The sequence below is a fragment of the Callorhinus ursinus genome, unplaced genomic scaffold, assembly GCF_003265705.2.
Source record: "Callorhinus ursinus isolate GAN/ISIS: 27379988/994484 unplaced genomic scaffold, GSC_fseal_2.0 scaffold27, whole genome shotgun sequence".
NCBI lineage: Eukaryota > Metazoa > Chordata > Mammalia > Carnivora > Otariidae > Callorhinus > Callorhinus ursinus.
Window position 1 is genome coordinate 8,453,090 of NW_027397089.1, and position 24,240 is coordinate 8,477,329.

Below are 24,240 nucleotides of genomic sequence, written 5' to 3' on the forward strand. Positions count from 1 at the left end.
CTTCCCTTGGACATTATTTTCCTCCAAGAGAGCCTGTTTGTGTAATTTCTCTGAGATTGGAGATATTGACTTGTCTGCACATTAGGACCATTTGAGAATTTTTTAAAATACTGTTGCATGGATCATACTCTTAGAGAACCTGATTGAATTGGTCTGGGATGATCGCCCGTAGTCACTGGTTTTTCAGAAGCTCTCGGGTCATTACAATAGGTGGCCAAGATTGCGAGTCATTGATTCAAGGGAAAACAAGCCCAAAAACCCTCCTTGAAAGAACTACTGAAAGATGAACCCCAGACAACAAAGAAATGAATCAAAATAAAGAGCTCAGGAATGAAGAAGCTGTGGTGAGAGGTAATTATTTAATTGATTTAAGAATAAACTACAACTAAATAATTTGGAATTTTGGTTAGGGAATATCATGACTGGCACTTTAGGAGGCAAATCTGGTATTGTCTCCCCCCCCTTAATTTCTATTTACGCTTGGTGCACTCTCTCACCAAATCATTATTTCCTGGGTTTTAGCTCATTAGTTCTCAGGGTTTCACAAAAGTGATTGTTGCTCCACGTTCCTCCTTCTGCCCACCTGACTCCTGGCAGGTATCAGTGATGAGTCTAGATGAAGTGTATGTGGGGATTTATCACACTGCTTTTGTATCTTTCTTAGAAGTCTGAAATGTTTCCAAAATAAAAAGTAAACAAACCATCCCTTGCATGAGGACTAGACTTAGTGATTCCCATTAAAGTTAGAGTATGGAAAGAAAAAAGGGTAACTTTACAGTGAAGAAACCTGGTAAACACCACCTTAACCAAATGATTAAGGCTAGTATCACCAGTGGTAAGTCATGTAGATATCATGTGCCCACTGATACATGATGGAAAGGTTTTCTCAAGGAAAATTTATAACCAGATTTAAGAATTAATGGGTATCCTTAAATATACCTTTCCTTAAATACTTTTTTAAATTGGGTAAATACTTAAATACTTTTTTAAATTGGGTAAATAGCCTTTTCATTTTATGTCTACCTAGCTTAAGTAGAATCTATCTGTAGAGAAATTATGATGTGTGTTCATTTATCAATTTTATAGTCCAGAGAAATATATGACATTTGTATAAAACTGACTTTTCTTTTTAAGTGTAGTTCTGTTTTAATCCAAATGCCAAGATTACTGAATTAATGTCATTCATACCATTTGAATGACATTTAGGATATCTTTATTTAAAATAATATTTAAAATATTATGGCACTTACATACTTTAAAAAAATATACACATACATACTTCCTGTCATTAAGAAAGGAAGAAAGAAGGAATTTTTCAGTACAAAATATATTTGGCTTCTCCGGAATCATTCCTTCCCAGTTAGAAGGCAATAATAGGACTGTGGGCTTTGGAGATTGACTATCTGGGTTCATCTTTTGGATTTAGTAGGAGTATCTTCATCATAAGGTATTGTGCATATTGACACACATGTATGCATTACATTTGGAGCAAACTGTGCTCACAGAGTAAAGGTCAGTAGGGAGCTACACAAACCTGGCACACAACAACAAACTTTGGAAAATATTAGTTATATCATTGTTTGTCCGTTATTTTTAGATCTTGTTTGCTCAAATCAAAGAATCACTGGAATGGTGGCCCTTTGGGTAAAGTGTCTTCCCTACTCCAATCAGCTGGGACTACGAGAAAAGGTCACATGCCCGGCACAGCTGTCCTTGTCATCAATTGCTGGGATCGGGGAAATTTTCATGAGAGGCCTTGAGCTTAGGAAGGATGGTCGGTGACACATATAACACCTTGAGTTACACGTTGCATTGGGTTTCAAGCAAACTCTGATCATAGGAGAGGGTGGATAATCCTGAATTGGGTTTTTAAATAAAGTTATTTGTTCTCCTGGGTAACTTGACTAAATTGTCATGATTTTAAATATGTTTAATGCTCCCCCCAAAGATATTCATGCCCTAATCCCTGAATCCTGTGAATAGGTTACCTTACATTGCAAAAGAAGCTTTGCAGATGTGATATAGTGAGATTATCCTAGATTATCCAGGTATGCCCAATGTAATCACATGAAATAACAAAAGTGGAGAATCTTTCCTGGTTCAGTGAGAGAGAAGAGAAGAAAGAAGAAAAACGAAAGCCTTGAAGTGGGAAAGGGGCTTACCGTGTCATTGCTGGCTTTGAAGATGGAGGCGGGGGGCCATGCTAAAGGATGTGGGAAGCCTCTAGAAGTGGGGAATAGCCCTCAGCTGAAAGCCAGCAAGGAAACAGAGACTTCAGTCCTACAATCACAAGGACTTACATTCTGTCAACAACCCAAATAAGTAGGAAATGTATCCTCCCCTAGAACCTTCACAAGGGAACACAGACCACCAACACCTTGATTTTAGTGAACTTCCAGCTTGCATACTAAACTTCCAACCAACAGAACTGTAAGATAATAAATTTGTGTTGTTTTAAATCACTCTGTTTTTGGTAATTTGCTATAGCAGCAGAGTTAAATGTATACATCAGGTCTCATTGAGAAAGTGAAGTTTCAGCAAAGACTTGAAAGGAGTGAGAGAGGGAGCCATGAGGAAATCTGGAGGAAGAGCATTCCAGGTAGAGAGAACAGGAAGTGCAAGGGTCCTGAGTGAGGAGTACGTGTGAGGAACAGCAAGGAGGTCTGCATGCCTAATAGTGAGCAAGGAGGAGAATCATAGGAGATAACATCAGGTCAGGAGGACTTGCCTTCTCTACTGTGACTGATTGTACTTCCTACCCAAATTTAGAGAAAGATAACCACCCTGACCTTTTTCTGATTGAGAAGTTAGGCACAGGCCTCTCCAAACTACCCCATTCCACTTGTCTGAGTGGTCATTTGGAGCACCCTCATTGTTTGGTGCTCCTCATTTTCCTGTTGGTGAAGGCCCATTCTTGTACCTGGCTAGGAATCCCCCAGGTGGCCCAATTTCAAAGAACTGGTTATCAGGCTTGATGAGTTGGCTTGCCATGGTCGTGGCCACTTTGCAAGTCAGTGCGGCTCTATCCCTTTATAACCAGTAAACTCTGACACCAGCCTGTGGAGACTAGGCTTCCATTCCTGGAGAGCTGGCTGTGGGAAGAATGCCGATGGGCTGGTGTTCCTCACAGGATTGAGCATCAGTCTGCAAGACATCTCAAATTTTTAATACTCAACTCCCCTCCTCATGGAGGGGAGCCATTCATGGCTTCAGTCATTTTAATCTTTCTGGCTGGTAGAGAATATATATTTTGGTAGAGGTAAAGGTGAACCGCTCATCTTTACACCTGTCAAGCACCAAAGCACTGTTATCAGGCACCAAGGCCATGTTTCAGGAATATTTTTCCTTCAGTTTTGATCTACGTCTACAATAAACTGTATGTGATCTGTCTTAACATTAACAGTTTCTGTCCAAGGCACGTGTGGGTGGTTTGGAGTGCATGACACCCCTCTCCTCACACAGGGGGAGAATATGTGCTTTCCAGCTCACACAGACAACAAAGTAATGAAACCAGAATAGGGCAAAAAAACCTTCTAATTTCTATTTTTGAATTTTTCCCCAAAGTTTCCATTTAGAATACTTCTGATGTCTTTACATTTCTTTTTCCTTTTTTTTCTTTCTTTTTTTTTAAAGTGATCTCTACCCCCGACATGGGACTCAAACTCATGACCCTGAGATCAAGGGTTGTGTGCTCTACCAACTGAGTCAGCCAGGCGCCCCATACTTATATTTCTTAATCTTGCTCGTGAAGTTTTATTGATTATATTGACATCCAGGGTAGGTTATTGGGTTTTATTTGATTATTAATTTGGGTATTCCTAGTACCTAGTACCATGCCTGGCATTCAGGAAGTATTTTAAAAATTCATTCATGCACCCATCACTCATTCATTCTTTTTTGTTTTGTTTTGTTTTACATACCACTTAGATGTGTTTTATTAGGTAGATCAAACTCATCACAATGACTATTTCTTAGATGATGAAGGTAGTATACATTTTTACTAAATGGTCAAAAAGAAATTAATTATCCAAATGATTTCTAGATTCCATGTGTCATTTTTTTCATACTTTCACTATTGCTTTTCCCAAATTATCTCCTTTCAGCATTCCCATGAATGTAGCTGTCATGTTTTCAAATCCTTCAGTGATGTATTCATGGTACTGGATTTCACCCTCTACGACCCATTTCAGCAAGTCTTTCAGAGCCTTCTGGCGGACCTCTCCTTGCCAGTGGATGACAATGAACCCTTCCATGCAGAGCTGCTGATAGATAATATTCTCTGGGGGTGGGCCTGGGGAAGAGGGCAAGTACTATTATATGTAGAGATGACCCCACATATAGCAATTCTTCCAAATTTCTTCATCTGGGGGATAACAATGTTTGAAAACTCTCCACCTACATTATCAAACTAACAATCATAACCATCAGGAGAGGCTTTTTTCAAAGTTTCTTCCAAAGACTCTACTGTTTTGTAGTTAAAGGCACCATCATATCCAGGCTTTTTGAGGTAGGCAAACTTTTCGTCAGACCTTGCTGCTCCAATAACTTTGCAGCCCTTGAACTTAGCTATCAGCCCCACCACAGAGCCCACTGCTCCTGCTGCTGCATTAACCATCACTGTTTCTCCACCTTTCACACCACAGATGTCAAATAGGCCAAAGTAGGGTGTTAGCCCTGTCATGCCCACTGTTCCCAGAGCCAAAGACACTGGTACCATGTCTGGCCACTCTGCAGGTAGCTTTTCCAGATCTTTCCCATCAGAAATAGAGTGTGTCGTCCAGCCTGAAAAAGCCACTACCACAGTTCCTGCTGGGAAGGCTGAGTTTTTACTTTCCACAACTCCGGCCACTTGCTGCCCCATCATCATATCACCCTCCTTCAATCTGTTGGCCACCACTCTCATATAAGGATCCACGGTAGGGAACAAACCTTCCAGCAGGACCTCTCCATTTTTTAAGGATGGGAGTTCAACTGTCTTTAACTCAAAGTTACTATGAGTAGGGCTGCCTTCAAAGTGCTTCTTCAGGGTCCAGCTCTTAGCATGAACCATCCTGAAGTTTCCCAGCCCGCAGGTTCCACTACCTAGACAGAGAATGTGGTTGGGTTTGTCACACTCATTCATTCTTAAAATGAATGGCCCTTCTAAACTTTTTATGTTTCTACTATTGGAAATAGGTAAAATTTGGTGATGCTGACAGTTTATTATGTAGTTGAGGGGGAAAAATGCATTACCTTTTATTTCATGGATTAAAAATATTTTTTAAGGATTTTATATATTTATTCATGAGAGACAGAGAGAGCTAGCGAGAGGCAGAGGGAGAAGGAGGATCCCGAAAATATTTTTGAGGAAGTTTTATCTCATGACAACAATATACTCTACTTACAGTATAAATTGACAACAAATTAATTTGAGAAATTTAAATAAATTTTACAATTGAACCTAAAGCGATTAACTGATTAAACATTTTGTTATATTTTATAACTGAAAAAAAAAAAACCAAACCAGTTCTCCAGATGAACAGATCCAGTACCTCCGTGGTGGAGAAAATGTGGTAAAATGGGTGTGAGGTAACTGATCCCAGGAACTCTCTTCTTCCTTAGGCCTCGAGGCCTCCTCTGAATAATTGCAGGTATCACCGAGTTCACAAAAACTTGCTCATGATGGCTGCCAGTGTTTGAGACCAGGCAGCACAGTGCCTCATGACCAACTCAGGGGAGTGAACTCTGACAGAGATCTATACAGGTTGTTTCCTTTCTCACATGGAACAATGTCCTATTGATTATTAACGTCCCTTTACCAGACCTTCTGAAATCCATAATAAGTAACAGGTTATTAGATAAAAGTAATGGAGTAAGTCTGAAAATGACATTTTCTCCAAAATTCAGAGATGTTTGTCCTCCCGAGGGATGGAAGTTTCTCATGTTGTGGTGTCCTTCTCGCTCTTGGCATCCTGGACCATTAGTATTTGCTTATTAACCCTATGGGGGATTTCCATGGGGTCTAGACATATTACTTTAAGGATACTGCTTAAATCTAAAAGTGCTCTCTCAAATATTCATCTTCAACAGAGAAGACCTTTCCAGATTCTACAAATCCTACATACCATCTAGAGAAACGGAGTATAGCTCGAGGGTGGTACAAATGCAGTAATCAGGATGCAGGTGATTATTAGCTAATTCTATTCATGTAAAAGCATTGTCCAGGGAGACAGCAAAGACCAAAACAGGCTGAGGTCGTGATCTCAGAATCTTTTCCCTTTGGCCAGGGTGCTCAGCATAGCTCACCCCATTCTTTCTGAGCATTCCTGTTGTAAATTCTACTTAGATTTAAAAGACTGGGGTGCAAATCTTGCCTCCACCAGCTGATTGTATAAATTTGGGGAAATGGCTTACACATCACTTTGTCTGTTTACTTATCTACATAATGGAGACGGTAGTGATAGAAGGTGCACGAGGGTTTGGAACTTCCTGAGTGTTCCAACACTAAACAAACATTTATTGTGATTGGTTCCAAGGAGGCAGGCTAGCACATAGTTTGGGAGCATGGGATTTGGAGTGAGGCAACCTGGCGTGAGGCTTAACCTCAAGTGTTACGTCTCTAAATCTATGTTTCCCTTGCCTGTAAAGAGAATGGTTTTAATGAGGTAGGATAGTTTAATGACATAATCTAAAACCTCCTTTGCATTTCTTTCTGGGCAAGTTCAGTGGTTACGCAATGCTGTGGAAAGACGAGAAGGAAGGTTCCATTTGGTGTCACGGGTTCGCGTGTCCCGGCTGCATTAGGCCCTCTCTGGGACAGCAGAGCAGCACGAAGGTCCTGAACCCGTTCCCACGCAGTGTACTCCACACAGATGCCCCCCCCCCCCCCCCCGTGAGATCTAGTGCCCCTGCTTTTCCTGCTCCCCCACACAATGTGACCAAACTTTAGCCACCTGATAGGTTGTAAAACTAGTTTTCCTGGTGTCTTGCCACCTAATCAGTTCTCACGTGAGGTGGTGTTTTTTTTTCTGGGTCAGAGGATCATGAGTTCTTGGGTTCACTGTGGTCAGAGTCAACAGCCACCTATCAAGAAGTTGCTTCGCTCATGAGCTAAATCAGAATTTCTTCAGGAACTTCTATCTCTTGCTGGGTAACGAACTCCAATATCTAAATCCACACAAATCTTCCATTTTCCCAACTTGAACAACTGGATACAGCTTAGTCAGGAATGCCCTAGGCTTACCAGGCTGTCAAACACTTTTAATTACACTGGGACTGTTTGGCATCTCTCACATCTGGAGCCCTGAAGTACGAAGCAAGTCATGTGACTGCCTAGTTCGGTCAAGACGGCCCTTCCTAAGTTAGGCAATTGTTCCCATCAACAGCCCTCATGTTTCTGGTCTGGAAAAGAGATATGCTAACACCTCGCTATGTGCCTCTGACTATAAATGCTGGGTCCTGTTCTGAGCACATATGTCCTAATTCATTTCATATGGTACTATGATATAAGGAAACCCAGGCACTGAGAGGTCAGGCAACCTGCTCCTAGTCACATAGCCCCCCTTCCCTAACCTGCTTTGCCTTTGTTCATTCCACACTTGATTTTAGCAACCAGCCAGAGGAAAGGAAAAAACCCCACAGTAACATTTGTTTCTAATAAGTGCAGAGGACTATTTCTTTCTATTACTGAATTTACTGTAAAGAGTTTGATTCCAGCCATACCAAAGAGCTTTAAAAGATACACTAATTTCACAGTCACGTAATTCTGATTCTAAAAAAAAAGTATATTTATTTTATTTATCATATTTTATTTTTTTTTCTTAAAAGTTGCTTTATCTCAGGGTACCTGGATGGCTCAGTTGGTTAAGCATCCGACTCTTGGTTTCAGCTCAGGTCATGATCTCAGGGTGTTGAGATTGAGCCCCGCATCAGGTTCCACACTCAGTTGGGAGTCTGCCCCTCCCCCTGACTCTCTCTCTCTCTCCCTCTCAAATTAAATAAGTAAACCTTTTTTAAAAATTTGCTTTATCTCTCACAATGTATTTTTTTTTTTAAGATTTAGCTTTATTTTTTTCTTGCATATCTATTCTGATTTGGTTTATTGGGACCTAACCTGCTTATAATGGATAGGTACAAATTAAATGCTTCCAAAATATCTGACTGAAAATTTCACCCAGTCAACTGCTTTGTCACCTATTTTAATATCCTTGTTAAATCCCTGTTGGTTGGTTTGTTTTCAGAAAGAGATTTTCTTTAGGGTAGCAATGATTTTGGTGTTATTTAGACACTATCTGTTTACTAGTACTTTACTAGCAAGGTAGTTGGTAACACTTAATGAATGAAATAATTAATATGTACTTTTGACGATGCTATATTTATATCCATATCATTTAAGAATGCTCAACCTAACAACTATTTAAAAATTATCAGAAAAAAATTATTAACCAGAATAAAATTTTCTTCATGGGCTAGCTACTAACCATTTCTTGTTACTGCCCATTCCCTTCTGGGCAAGTGGCAGGGATAGGCGGGGGAAGACAAGGAGAACAGGCGAGGTAGCTGCCTGCCGAAGGAAGACCCCCTAAAGCCTTTGCTTTCAAACCTAGGAGACCCGAAGCCCCTTTCATGACAAATATTTTGTTATGTTCCTTTACTACCCTGAAATGGAATCCATAGAAAATATAGTCTGTAATACACAAAATTAAAACTATACACACAGAGACAGAATGCCTTAACTGCCATACAAAGGAGAAATGAAAGAAATCTACACCCAAGTATGGGAACGCACAATTATAGCTACACTAAAAAGCACGATGAAGTGGTCAGATGCCTACACTGATTATGAGTATGCTGGGATGGAAGAGAGACAGGAAAATCTTCAACTTGATTCTTCTTTTTATATTTAACATTTTGAATAAAAACTAAAAAGGTATATTTAAATGTACACTTAGAACCACCATGAATCAAGAGCTATAAATGCAGAATGTTCCCAATGTGTTCTGTTGGTGACTCGGCTCCACCAGATGCTGCTGGTGACACACTCCTCAGAGATGGTTACAAGTCTTGGTAAAGTTCTGACTGAAATAAAGCCCGATCTTCCCTTGACTTACCTGGTAGTTATATCCCTGGAACACTGAATTTTATTAAAACGACACTACAAGTAATTTGTGCTTATATGTAAAATAGACTTAGTTTCTAAGAAACAGAATTTTTCACCTGTAAATTTAAAGCAGGGCATTAAAAGTTGTGAGAGATGTTTGACAATACTTTCCCATTTTGGGGGGATGCCCTATGCATTGTAGGAGTTAAGGTCCCTGGCTCGCCACTATATTAAAAGGAAGTCGTGCCTCTAATCACAGGGACCACCAGAAACACCCCTGCAAATTTCCAAATGCCCCTAGTGGACAGAACTGCCTCTTTTGAGAAGCACCGTCCTGGAGGTTTGTGATAAACTGGGATAAAAGGAACCTTTTCTTAATTCTTTCCAGAGAGTCGAATTGACTACAATGGTTTCTTAACATATTGCTTCATACAACTTTCAGTCCACTTTTACAAAATTTTTATTTGGGAAATCTTGTGGGAGCAACTGAATATAATGCTGCAAGCTATGTTTGAGCCAACTCATCTGTAGGGCAATGCTATTCTCACCTTCATGCTAACTGAATAGCTTTCCATATCTTGGTAAATATAGTGATCTTTGCAAATTATCTCCTTTAAAATATAGGCTGCTAGATTCTTGTTCTGTTCAGCACATTCTGATTCTTCAATTCCAGCCATGTTGAGTGACTGAGTATGGATTTTGTAAATGGTTTTCTAATCCTTTGACTTGGCAGTTTTCCTCTGAAATCTGCACACCCTTCATGATTACAAAATTGTTAGCACTTGATAGCTGCTAAGTGGCCTCAGTGAAATGAGTTGTTTCTTTTGATCAAATCCATAGTTGATAAAAATGACCAATTACTACTAGGTTGTACAGGGAAATTAAGTTTAAAATGATCTTTCAGGGAGCGCCTGGGTGGCTCAGTTGGTTAAGCATCTGCTTCGGCTCAGGTCATGATCCCGGGGTCCTGGGATCGGGTCCCCCATCAGGCTCCCTGCTCAGCGGGGAGTAGGCTTCTCTCTCTGCTGCTCCCCCTGGCTTGTGCCCTCTCTCTCTCTTTCAAATAAATAAAATCTTTAAAAAAAAAAAGATCTTTCAGACTATGTTACTATTTTTTGAAAGATTTTATTTATTTATGTCAGGGGGAGGGATGGGGGCAAAGGGAGAGGCAGAAGCAGGCTTCCCGCTGAGCAGGGAACCCAACGCGGGGCTCGATCCCAGGACCCTGGGATCATGACCTGAGCCTAAGGAAGACGCTTAACGGACTGAGCCACCCAGGCGCCCCTTGACTATGTTACTTTTCACTTTAGGAATGTGTCATAGAGTGTGAGCAAATAAAAACACGTTCACTGCTACTTCATTTTTGGCCAAGAAACACCTCAAGTCCTTGGAGTAAGAAGCCCATCGTCTCTGAAACAACTCAGCAGAGCAAATTAACATAAACAGCCGATTTCTTAGGTAGTCAGTATCTCTTCATCTCCTCAGGGTCTCCCAAGTAAGGAAATCACTGATCCTGGGCTTCAGAGCCCTAAAGGGCTGACGCGCGGTAGCTGCTGCCCCCTAGCGTACTGTTCCTTGTTACTGCAGACATTAGGTTGACAAATGCTTGGGAAATAAAGGTGCTTGGTCTAAATGATGCAGGTAACCGAGAATTTTTTAGTATATCATTCTCTCGGAATGAATAGTTACAACACTTTTTTTGGTAATTACCCGAAGAAATAGTCATTTAAATGTTTTCTTGTTACTGCTTCAAGTTTTACTTTCTCATCATTTTCTGCTTTTCCTACCTCACCGCTGGGTACGTAATTCACAGTGCTCACGCTAAATGAAAATGTGGGATCCTTGGTTTAAAAATCAAGGAAAGGGTACCATTAAAGGTACGACAGTACCTTCTCCTTTATTCTGCAATTTCTCTCTTGACTTGTTATGGTGGTTTTTTATTTGCTATTGTCATTCTAAAATAAAAAATTAAAATTTTAATTACTAGCATGAATTTTATCTTTATCATTCATCTTTATATTGTGCAATGCAAATTGTAACTGCAACTATAAGAACAAATATAATTGTATTAAGTGCAAATATAACTTGTACTGAAATTACACAATGTATATACATTTGCATATACATTGTGTATATGCATATGCATTTCGTTCTTCCCAGAGCGGTGGAAATACTGAACAAAAGTACTTCAACTGTTTTTATGTCACTTCCTGATTCATGCACATTCAGTCAACACTCTGCTTTTGGCTTACTGATGCGTAAATAAGGACCGAAAGAAAAAGGGACTGTGGGTTGTCCTATCTTTCCTTTTTTTTCTATGCCAAACATGCACAGTAAGTGGTTGGCTAAGTCACATGAGGAAGAAAGGATATGGCAGGTTTTCTTGGTCATTTGTGTTTCTTAGAACACTGTTGCCTTCTAGCTGCATCAGAAGAAGTTATGATAAAAGAAAAGGATGACCTTTTAGGGCTCTCAGGGCTCCCATTTACTCAATCAGAGATGGAACACACTAACCTGGTACTTGCTTTGAGTCTTGCTGAAGCCCCCCGCATCATGAGCCCACCGGACTTCTGTGTCCATGGGACACTGTGATGCCATATGGGGAGGGGCAGATAGGGAATAATGGAGATGCATGTGAGTGGATCCCCTCTGCTCACACGGACGCTCCGTTGTCCCAGCTGACGTCACTTACAAAACCCAAGTCCAAAACCAGAATTACTAAATATTTCATGACAGTGACAGCAGAGCATTAAAGCAAGCCCAGGGCCCTTCTGAGTGCAGGGGCCTATATGACTGCACAGATTGCACGCCACGAATCTGGCCCTGTGTAACTTCCAATCAGTTCTGTTTCGCTTGTTTGGACTTCCATCAGTTCCGCATGGGAAGGCGTAATTTAGTCTCTGGAAGAATGGGGAGGGACTTTTCTTAGTACACAACCACTGGCCAGCTCGTGGCAGGGACAGCTAAAATGGGATTCTGTGGTCGAATGGGTCCAGGTGCTAGGGTAGTGGCCTCTGGAACGCTGTGATTTGCACTCTGGTTTGTGTTCAGAGCCATAGTTTCAAAGTGAGGATGAAGATTACTAACGTAGGAATCATGAGAGAATGTTCACCACATCTAATGGGGGCATAGTCTAAGAGACAAGAAGGATATTTGCCATAAAGCAATCGGAAAAAGTCTTCCTGACTCAGCATAAACATGGAACAAGAAGCAAAATTACATTTGCTTTTAAAACTTCATAGTATTTGAAAAATAGACAAGTGCTAGGGTTTCTTCAGCTTATCCTTTCAAAAGGGGTAGCTAACTATGCCTTCAGGAGGACTGAATTTTAGTGGAAAATCTGGAAATGAATGTATCAAAGATTCAATCAAAGGCATGTGTTGCATGAGTCCTGTGCTTAGAGCACGTGCCCCGAGGGATCCAGAGGCAGAAGGCAGAGTTTCTGCCAACCAGGACCCAGCAGGAGCCATGAGATTATCAGAAAATGGTATAAGGTCTATTTAAACAATTTTTACTAGTCTAGTAAGGAAATTTTATTTTACTCAACTTAGACAAAATTCATAGACATATCTCATTTTTCTTAAGGGGTATTTTGAATTTGATTTTTTTTTCTTGGTGGCCAACACAAATTGGCATTCACTTATTAGAATTTTAAAATTATTTCTTCTCTCTTTCTCCCCCTCCTCCAATAAATTTTCTTTTTCCTGTTTTCTTCCCTAGGTGTAGGCTTATCGTAAGCTGAATTCCTTTGCTGAATGATGTGTGTATCTGTTTCCACCAGACCTTCTACTCTCCATTTCTTCATTTTCTGTCTCTGGTCTGGTAGATACTGGAATACCAGCTAATGAAATTTGTATCCATGGAAAGCTCTTTATTCCTTTGTGGAGATCCACATTTCCAACTGGTATCATTCTCTTTCTGCCCAAAAGACTTCCTTTAACATTTCTTGTAGTGCAGGTCTTCTAGTGAAGAATACTTTCAACTTTATTTCTTTTCTTTCAACTTTATTTCTAGATATGTATTTAGTTTTCCTACAAAGGAAGTTTTCTTACAATGGAAGATTCCATAGATTTTACTTCATTTCTGCTAGTCTTTATAAAGAAGTACAGTCCTGAGTCTTCTTTATTGAAAGCATGTATAATTGAACTTTTTTTTTTAAGATTTTATTTATTTATTTGTCAGGGAGAGAGAGAGAGCAAAGCAGGGGGAGAGGGGCAGAGGGGCAGAGGGAGAAGCACGCTCCCCACTGAGCAAGCAGCCCGACAAGGGACTTGATCCCAGGACCCCAGGATCATGACCTGAGCTGAAGGCGAAGCTTAACCAACTGGTACACCCAGGTGTCCCTGTATAATTGAACTTTAAATCAAAACCACAGACCTGTAAGAGTTAGAACGAGTCTTAGAATCATGGAGACCAATCCCTGTCTCAAGTCCACAAACACAATTTTTTTTATTTTACAGATAAGAAAGCTGAGGCAATTTGTAAGAATTAAGTTCATTTGCCACATGTACACAACAGAAGTCATATTTTTTGCATGAAAATCATGTTCCTCTGCTCTAGATTATTTGTTCACATTAGTAGATTTTCAGTATGATATCCTGGAAGTCAGTCCTGGGACCCAGCAGGAACGGTGAGGGGGAGGGAGCAGCACATTAACTTCCAGGCATGTAGGGACACTTTCTCTTAGTCTTAGTTTACAAGGTCCAGAGTTTGTCTGTCTTTGTATTTGTAGCACCTAGCAGAATGCCTGACTCATAGTAGGAACTCAATAAATGTTTTTATTGTCGGATGATCAAGATCATTAACTATTATCCCTGGCTCAAAGACTGATGCTGGAAACTGAAGAATCTGCAGAGTGAAGAAACATCTAAGTTAAAAATAATTTGGAGCTTCCAGCAACAGTGACGCAAGATGGCAGCCACTACGGGCTCGGACAATTTATGAAACCCGAATATACAGCCTTAAAATAGAATGTGGACCTAAATACCCAGAAGCACCCCCCTTTGTAAGATTTGTAACAAAAATTAATACGAATGGAGTTAATAGTTCTAATGGAGTGGTGGACCCAAGAGCCATATCAGTGCTAACAAAATGGCAGAATTCACATAGTATCAAAGTTGTCCTGCAAGAGCTCTGGCACCTAATGATGTCTAAAGAAAACATGAAACTCCCTCAGCCGCCTGAAGGACAGTGTTACAGCAATTAATCAAAAAGAGAAACCACAGGCCCTCCCTCCTCCCCCCCCATTCGATTTAAGCAGTCATTTTCCATAGTAGTACATTTTCTAGATTCGTCTTGTAGACCTCAAAGTACTGGAAAGGCAGCTCCCATTCAAAGGCAATTTATCTTAAGATACTGTAAATGACACTAATTTTTTGTCCATTTGAAATATATAAGTTGTGCTATAACAAAAAAAATAATTTGGAAAGGGAAGAGTGAAAGAAAACAATCTTTTTTTTTTTAATTTTGAAAACATGGCCACATTGACCATGTCATTGTTTTTCTTGAAAGATCTGTATGTAAAATCATCCATGTCTGTTTAAAAGAATATAGCTAATGCAACAGGACCATAAATATGGCCATTAAAAGGCATAAGAGATAAAGTAGGAAATAAAATGAATTAATATGAATTTTTAAAAAAGCGATACATATCAGCAGAGAAGGGTGACCCAGGTGTAAGTACAGGGTGACGAATTTTCAGAGCTGGAAGAAATCTTGGAGCTCATCCTGGTCAGCCGTTTAATTTTACAAAAGATAACACTAAAGCCCAGAGGAGTGAAATGGCTTTTCAAGGCCTCACAGTAAAATAACAGCAAATTAGGCCTAAAACCTCACTCGTTTCTCACTACAACACTCTCCGCTCTTCAGCTCAGCCTGCTCCAAATGTTTTCTCTGCAGTATGAAGCATCAACTCAAAATACAGACTAAAAAATATAGGGCAAAGACCCAGAACAAAGGAAAAACCAAAAGGTAATTGGTTTTCTATGCCAAGGGATTTTTGAAGTAAATTAAAATCAGAACATTAATGTCAGTATCAGAATTCATCCCGCCCCTCAAATTTGAAACTCTTCCAAGCACCAGAGTTTCTCAACGTACATAGAATTTTTTTTTTTTATAAGTGAAATTCGGTCCTATGAAAACAAATCTCCAACTTTAAATAGATGAGCATTTGTGGGGGTAATTACAGGTAATATGCACAGCGTCACGAGAGACCAAGCTCTGGCTTTGTAAGGGCTTTTGAAGGCACTCTGGGAACGACAGAGCCAAAACAGAGTCCTCCTGCAGAGGGCACCGGATGACCAGGCAGGAAGAAGGCGCAGCTGTGGGGCAGTGCCTCACCCTGGAAGGCGAGAGAGACCCTTCTTGATCACGCTCAGAGAAAACTCGAGAATTGCTGTGGCACCTGGAGGAGAGGGAAGGACGCAGCGTCAGGCTTTGGCTGCGTGCTCCACGCAGGCAAACCTTCTGACTCTGCACACGTTCCCTGCCCTACAGGCTTGTTTGGGGAAAGTTAGGCTCGCTCTTAATCGAAAACTGTCCACGGAGGCTGAGGAACACAGGCGGACTTTTTCCAAGTAGGTGCTGAGTTCATGTTCATAAAGTAAATCCTGAACGGGCGCCTGGGTGGCTCAGTAGGTTAAGCGTCTGCCTGCGGCTCAGATCAGGATCCCGGGGTCCTGGGATCGAATCCCGCATCCGGCTCCCTGCTCCCGTTTCTCCCTCTGACCCTCCCCCCTCTCATGTTCTCTCTCTCAAATAAATGAAATTTAAAAAAATCTTTAAAAAATTAAAATATATATATATATATGAGCATTGGCAAGCACACAGAGAAAGAACAAGTGAGGAGGGAGCAGGTCTGCAACCACATACCCTCAGCTGTGCGCCTGCTTCTCCCGCTCGGCTTCCTCCTGCACCCAAGCTGTTGCCCGGAGCCTCAAGTCTAGGAGAGGGGCGAGGATACCACCCAGAGTGGAGCCTGAGAACAGGTGCACATTTTTGTTATCTCACTTGTTAGTAATTTGACGTGGTCAGTGAGATTTCATCTTCTCATACGCAAGATGAAATTCATTCATTCACCCTTTCATTCAATTAATATTTATTGAATGCATATCATGTGCCAGGACCTGTGGCAGGTGCTGGAAGTAGAGGGGGAACAAAACAGACAGGGTCCCTGTCCTGTGGTGCTTACAGTGTAGTAAAGATAGACATTAAATAATCAGACAAACCACTCTCTAGTTATGATAACTGCTGTGATAGAAAGTAAAGGATGGGGGGGGCACCTGCGTGGCTCGCTTGGTTCAGTGTCTGACTCTGGATTTCGGCTCAGGTCAGGAGATTTGGGTCCTGGGATTGAGCCCCACGCTGGGCTCTGAGCTCAGCACAGACTCTGCTTCTTTCTCCCTCTGCCCCTCCCCCCCACCTGCATCCACTCTCTCTCTCTCAAATAAATAAAATAAATAAAATCTTAAAAAAATAAGTAAAGGGTGCTATTAACATATAATAGGTGAAACTAAAGAGTGGGGTCTGAGGAGGAAAGGGGAAATGTTAGGTCAAGTTTTTAAACTAAACCCCGTAGGGCAGGTGTGAGGATTGACAACACAGGGGACTCTTCAGGCAGGATCAGTCTTGAAGAGCCAACAGGCAGCCTAACATACAAGGAGGACAGTCTGTAGTGAGGGTGTGGGAGCAGACTCTTTTCAGTCTGGTTACCTCTTAATAATTCTGTCTTCCCTGGTGGCCCATATCATGGACAATGTTCAGTAACAAACTTCAAAAAGATTAAATTGATGGACAAATTTAGTTGCTGCTGTATTCGTGATTCATGTTTTTTTTTAAGATTTAATTTTATTTACTTAATTGACAGAGAAAGAGAGACAGCGAGAGAGGGAACACAAGCAGGGGGAGTGGGAGAGGGAGAAGCAGGCTCCCCGCGGAGCAGGAAGCGCGATGCGGGGCTTGATCCCAGAACCCCGAGATCATGACCTGAGCTGAAGGCAGACGCTTAACCAACTGAGCCACCCAGGCACCCCTCATGTTCTTAATCTTCATGATTTTCAGACCTTTCTACATTTATTGTCTTTGTTACACGTCATTGACTATGGGGGCTAGAGCTGGAAAGAGAAATCATTGCATCTTAGCTCTTCATTTTACAAAAGTGGAGACCGAGGCCCAGAGAGAGTCAATGCCTTGAGCAATGTCATATGGCTATTATGAGATAGAGATGATGTTAGAACTTGAGTCCCCAGATTCCTTTATACTTGCTGCTCCATCATGTTTTTTCCTTTAAAAGTATCTGACAGAGACAGGAAGTGGGGAATTCAAGCAGACATAATGTTAACCTATTAGAAACCATTTTCAAGAAAATCTATCAGAAATGAAGCAACTCTGGCAGGAGAGGGTAAAGGAAATGAAACAGGCATACATTTCTCCACAACATTAAGAGTTAAAGAAATATCACATTTGGTTTTTTTTTTCTTAATTACATATGGTATCAGTCAGTTTTTGGCACCCCCCCTTTGCCCCAGTTTGGAAACACAAGAACCCCTGAACTTATATAATTCAGGGGAAAAAAGGGGGGCCTAGTTCTCAGCTTCTGTTGAGGGAGAAGCATTTGAGGGTGGCCACGGCAGCTGGGCTGCTCCGTCCACCTCCACACGCGCAGCCCCGATCCCCGAGCCCCGAGCACGGCGCACGGAGCCCCGAGCACCGCAGCCAAGCTCAGCACTGCCCCGGTGCGCGGAAGACTGTACAGATGGGTCTGCCGCCCAGAATCCTCATCCCCTCTTTCAGTCCCGGGCAATCGCATCTCCAGCTGTTGGGTTACTCCCCTGCTCACCCCTCGCTCCTGAGGTCCAATCCAGCCTACTCCTTTTGCTGGGGTGTTACTGTTAAACCATAAAGATTGTTTGCGGGACCAGGGACTCCCATCTCAAAATTCTCTTCACTTAGCTGAAATCACTCAAATACAAATAGCAATTTGCCATCCTAAGAGCTAAGAAGAACCCGGATGTGTGGATACTTAATAATCTTTTCTCCTTTCAGGGCCTGGAGGTCAGAGGAGCAGAGAAAGGTGATGCTGTTAATATTCTCTAGGAAATCTGGAGTTGCTAAAAACAAAAACAAAAACACTAAAAACTAAAAGACACTGGTTACTTTCATCCTCATATCACCCCCTTACCTAAGTAGAATTCTGTTTAGACGAGTGTTCCATCCACCTGCTTGTTGACAATGACCCTTCTGACATTTTTGGCTCCTAATTCCTCACGGCCTCCCTCTCTGGTCTCCTGGCTGTTGGCCTCGCAAATGTAGTGGATCCTCCACCTCCTGTCCTTGGTCCTCTTCTTGGAGGACTCCAGCACTTCTTCAAGTTGAATGTGCATGTGAAAAGTGTGGCCTCTTGCTGAAGCCCAAATTCTAATTCCCTAAGTCCTGAGTGGGGCCGGAGACTCTACACTTCGAACTGGTCCCTGGGGCACACTGAGGCTGCTGCACGTCTGACTGTACTGAGTACCAAATGTTTATCTCTCGGAGCACACTTGTCTCCTCTCCATGTAAAAATACATTCATATGTATTTAATGGGGTTTTCTCCTGCATTTTCAACTATTGCCTGAGTGCAGATAGTTTCTATCTTGGGCTTTGCATATTCAAATGCTTTTTGGATGTCTCAGTGTGGATCCTGCCAGCATGTTGGCAGGACAGGGGCAACACTTTACCCACTGTCCTCTACGTACCTCCTTCTGGGAGGATCCCACTTGCATTAAAGATGTCACAAAGAGGTAGAATTTCAGTATAATGTCCACCAGCTCCCCAGGCCCCTAAACGCACCCCCAAAACATGCCAAATGTTTGTTGATTTGGCAAAATCGAGGATATCACTTTGAGGCCATAACAAATGAAAAAAAAGTGAAAGTCTGGTTTGGAAGTACTCTCTCACATTTGCTTGTGCCAGAAAAGGAGCTGTCAAGGCAGCGAGCCGCGTATGGTTGGACAGGAACTGGTTCCTATAAAAAGATTTCAAGAACTTGCCTGGACTTCCATTTGGTAGCTCCATTTAAAGTTCCATTTAGCACATTGCAGAGGGAAGCCCTCCATGGGTATTTGCTCAGAGAAGACCCTGGAAAGAGTCGATCCTCTGTTTTCTCTGAATCTCAGAAGTTTATTTGGTGTCAGAGTTCTTGGCAAGAGGGATATGGTCAAAGAACAACAGCAGGAAAGCAATTCCAGTAGTTTACTTGAGACTCATACTGGAGACTTTGTGTACAGTGGTATTCAATAAGAAAGGTTTTTATTTGGCTATTGTATTAGAATACTAGGTATATAACAAGACACATATTTATATACATGCATACATCTAACTATATTTATATACACACGCTCATATGGATGTACATACATACTGTGATGGTTAATTTTTATGTATCAACTTGACTGTACCTTAAGCCAGATGACAGGCTTTGGAATTTTTGCTGTGCCTTTTTTTTTTTAAATTAGTTTAAGGGTAGAATTTAGTAATTCATCAGTTGCATATAACCCAATGCTCATTCCATCAAGTGCCCTCCCTTATACCCATCCTCCAGTTACCCCATCCCCCCCACCGACCTCCCCCACCAGCAAACCTGTTTGTTCCCTAGAGTTAAGTCTTTTATGGTTTGCCTCCCTCTCTGTTTTTATCTTATTTTATTTTCCCTTCCCTTCCCCTATGTTCATCTACTTTGTTTCTTAAATTCCACATGTGAGTGAAATCATATGGTATGTCTTTCTCTGACAGACCTATTTTGCTTAGCATAATACCCTCTAGCTCCATCCACGTCATTGCAAATTGCTGGGCCATTATTTGAGTAATCTCTCTGTATCTGTTCTCATTTGGCAGAGCCTAGGAATTATCCTATTTAAGTCCACCTGGGGTTTTTTCAGGGGCTATGCTAGACATATGTTCAGGGCAAAATGACAACCCAAAGTGAAGAGTTGTCAATGCTATTTATTAAAGGTGAATTTGGAGGGAATGGAAGATCAGGGCAGTTTTCATAGGTGTTAACAATGATGCAGATCTATTACAACTGCCTTGCAGGGGTGTTCCTAATACCGATCTCTGCATCCCAATCACTGCAACATTGCCACAGTAAGCTTCCTAAAAATCAAGTCTGATCTTAAGGCTCCTTTAAATTCATCTGGCTCTCCACTACCTACCTGATGAATTCAAAGTTCTTCACAGTATGGCCCTATCTCCTTCACTCCCTCCTCACCTTACCCCCTACTCAGTGCACACTCTACTTTTCCACAACTCCTCAAATGTCTATTTTAGGAGTCACTATACAATGTGCTCCCAAAACATTTCCTAGGAGTCCATGGACCTCCCTTCCATAAACATAGACTGTAACACTCACCGACATATGGTGGAGAACCTGAAAATGGCTTTTTTTTTTTATTATCTTGAACTGAATAGCATATTTTTAGGTTAGAAAGCTGCCTTAAATTTGGGAGGGAGGTCTAGTAAAATAAAGCATCTTTAGATATAAAAGTATTCCTTTAGCCACTATTTTAGAAAATAGAGTAGATCCAATGTAAGTCTTTTCATAGAAGGACATTTTACCTATGAATTTACATTTGTAAAGGATTGAGAGTAATTAAATTAAGATCTTAAATTTTTTTTTTCCATGCTGGGCATGGAGCCTAATTCGGGGCTTGAACTCATGACCCTGAGATCAAGACCTGAGCTGAGATCAAGAGTTGGACATTTAACCGACTGAGGCACCCACGTGCCCCTAAATATTTTTTAATATCTTTAAAATATCTCTGTTCACTTACTTAGATTTGAGAGGATTGATCAAATGACTAATTGGGAGAAGGATTTACTGCTCACAACCAGAAAAAGGCTGATGCATTTTGAGTCAGTTGCGGGGAAACAGAAAGCTAGACTCCACAGGGTTCTCAGGCATCCCATACATTTCAGATGAAGCCTAACGTGGGCTATATGGCCCAGATACTTCCTCTTCATTTCTGCAGGTGCTGGGACTACCTTTAGGTCTTTACTCCAACATCACCTTTTAAGAGAGGCCTCAGGCACCTTATATAAAATTGCAATTTTTCTCTAACTTCTGGTACTTCCAATTGCTCTTTGCCGCTTTATTATTTTTCTCTTTAGCTCGTATCACAATCAAAAATACTATATATTTTACTTCTTTATTCCTCTGTCTTTCCCTCTAGAATATAAACTCCAAGTGAGCAGGAATTTTGGTCTTTTTTTGTTCACTGCTGTATCTCTCGTGTCTACCACATAGTGGGCATTTAATAAATATGATGAGTGAAAACCTATTCACTCTTCAAGAGTTCAATTCAGGAGCCTAAACCTCCTCAACGGTGCTTTTTCCTGATTTTCCCACTCACCTCCTGTCTGCTCCTATAGCACTCTGTCCTCGATCAAAGTAATGTCATTATCGATCTGACATTGAAACTCACATCTTCCTTTTGGGATTTCTTAATTTCAGTGTTTAGAGATGATAAGTATTTTGATATATTAAAATTTTGCACATGCATCCTAAAACTCAACCATACACACATATAGGAGAGATTTCACTGAAAGCAGAAAGTGTGAAGAAGACAGGATTTTAGTGAACTATTAATCAGTTCAATGATTTAATAGTGAGCCAAGGTTCATAAAAAACTAACCAATAAAATAAATCACCCAGTTTAGTTTTAGACTGCCTAACAATGAATCAAGTTCCTCCATGTTGACCTGGTCAAATCACCAACGGAATTTTGTGATTAGTTCGGGCTGCCACATTTAAGAGTGTTCTGCAGCATGTTCAGGAGAGAGGAGACTGGAAATAATACTATTTGAAAGAACTGGGAGTTGGGAAAGGGAACAGTAAGAGGCTGCCTTCAATATCTGATGTGTCATCATGCTGGTGAGAAACTTTCTTCTGTGGGGTCTTAAGGAGAGTTGGAAATCTTTTTTGGCCTAATAAAAGGGAGAACTTTCTAGCCTATCAAGATGACCCAGGATGGTCAAGTCCTTGAAGGTTCTGCTGCAGGCTGGGTTTGGTAGGGAAGTTCTGAAGTAGGTCATAGCTTAGTCACAGCCACACTGTCACCCTCTTGGCTGCATGGGTGGTTCCTGGTGAACGTTTTGCTCTTCCCAGCCTCCGTTTACATGCTACCTGTTGCCACACTGCGTTTTCACGGCATTATAGCTCGTGTTCTTTGTTTAAAGTGTCTTTGTTTTTTTGTTTGCTTTTAAGAGAGAGAAAGAGTGCATGTGCCTGTGTGCACGCATGGCGGGGAGAGGCAGAGGGAAAAGGAGAGAATCTTAAGCAGGTTCCACGACCAGTGCAGAGCCCCCCATGTGCGCTCCATCTCACAACCCTGAGATCATGACCTGAGCGGAAATCAAGAGTCAGACGCTTAACCAATTGAGCCACCCAGGTGCCCCTATGATTTGTTTTATGCTCTAAAAAATCCTGTTACTTTAGTATTCCAATCATTTATTTGATTTTCATGCTGCTAGCAGTTGCAGGGAACTTGTAAATACTAGCTTGGCATAGACAGAGACGAGTTTGTATTGTCCACCCTCTTCACTTCCTTCCATTTTGGATCATAGTCACACCCTTCTAACGTCTTGGACACATTCTCATGGCAGATGAATTAAAGTGGCCTATATAGAACAGAGCCAAATACAATGTTGGGAAAACAGGATTCCAACAAACTGATGGTTAAATTCGGTGCTGCAGAGAGCTTTTCCCCAAATCCACACCATCCTGGCAGAAAAGACTGCAGGGACTCTATACAAGGGGGAGGCCCATTTGAAGACCTACTCTCAAATACAGATGCTTCAGGTCTTTATTCTCTCTTCCCTTCCTCCTCTCCCAATCTTTTGCCCCCAGCACACAGAACAGAGTACTGTGACTACTCATCATGGAGAAACTCTCAGCACCATTATTATTAGCCATTTAGGGCTGTGGATAGCTGTCAAACACCTGGAGTTTCTTGGATTCTTTTATTCTGCCCCACCATTTAAACATGATATCCTTTTGCTACTGTTTACTTAGGATGTCTATACCCTGTTTGGTTCTCTTCTTCTGGCACAAAGTAGGTGCTTAATAAACATTTGTTATTGAATAAGCCCCAATTAACTTACTTAGTTCAAGTTACCATTATCTCTGGCCTAGATTCCTGCAGACCTCTTCAGTGGTCTTTCTTGCCTCTAGTCTTCACCCTTCTCTAGTCAGTTCTCCACAGTGGCAGCAAGAAGGATCTTCTTAAGATGCTAGTCTGATCATTTCATTTCCATGCTTAAAACTCTGTAAGTCTAAGGATAAAGTCCTTATTTACCATAGCAACCAAAGCCCTCCATGATACCTTCTCTCTTAGCCCTCCCGACCTTTTCACCATCCGGTCAGATATCCCTCCCCACTTTATATTCCCTTCTCCAGGGTTTGCCAACACTCTGGATTGGGGTAAAGCCCTTCTGGTGTGTTTCCACGGCCCTCTATCCTTGTTCCTTTAATGGTGAGCATTAGACTGTAACCTTCCTGAGCTGCAAAGCCAATCATGTTAATTTCAGCACAGTGTGTGGCTAACAATAAAGCCTCACTAAACGTCTACAGAAAGTACAAACGTGTCCAGCAAGTTTGTGCCTGTTTTATAGGAGTCTGCTGACCCTGCCTAAGACGCAGCACAAATACGTGAAGTGGGCAGCAGGTGTCAAGAGTCAAGTGAACAGAAGTTTATTTCTTGCTCTGCCATTAACTAAACAAATGCTTTAGAGGAGAACAGTAAAATTAAAATTTTAAAAGTCCCCCAAACTAGGACAAAGAATAATTTATATTTTGCATTATTTTAATAATTTATCATTTTTCATAACATACTATTATTCATATGTATAATTTCTTGACCAAGATCTAACTTACACAAAATATGAAAATGACAATTTATGTACTTCCACATTATTTTCACTTTAAAAACATAAAAAGCTACTTATGCAGCTTATCATGGAATATAGGGAAGTATTCACTATCTGAAAGGTCTATATTCAAGTGCCCTGTAAGCTACTTATTAGCTGTATGATTTGGAAGAGGTTCCCTAGATGGCTGAATGTATCTCCCATTGTACCTGGAACAGAGTAGGTACTGAATTATTCCCCTCACTTGTGGTTTTAAAGAAGT

The 24,240-nt window shown here is 41.2% G+C and overlaps 2 pseudogenes; one reads left to right on the forward strand and one right to left on the reverse strand.

The window, feature by feature from the left end:
- Positions 1–4,034: 4,034 nt before the first annotated feature.
- Positions 4,035–5,083, reverse strand: LOC112830212 (prostaglandin reductase 1 pseudogene; annotated as a pseudogene).
- A 1,460-nt stretch (positions 5,084–6,543) lies between these two features.
- On the forward strand, positions 6,544–14,394 carry LOC112830020 (ubiquitin-conjugating enzyme E2 variant 1 pseudogene; annotated as a pseudogene).
- Positions 14,395–24,240: the final 9,846 nt, after the last annotated feature.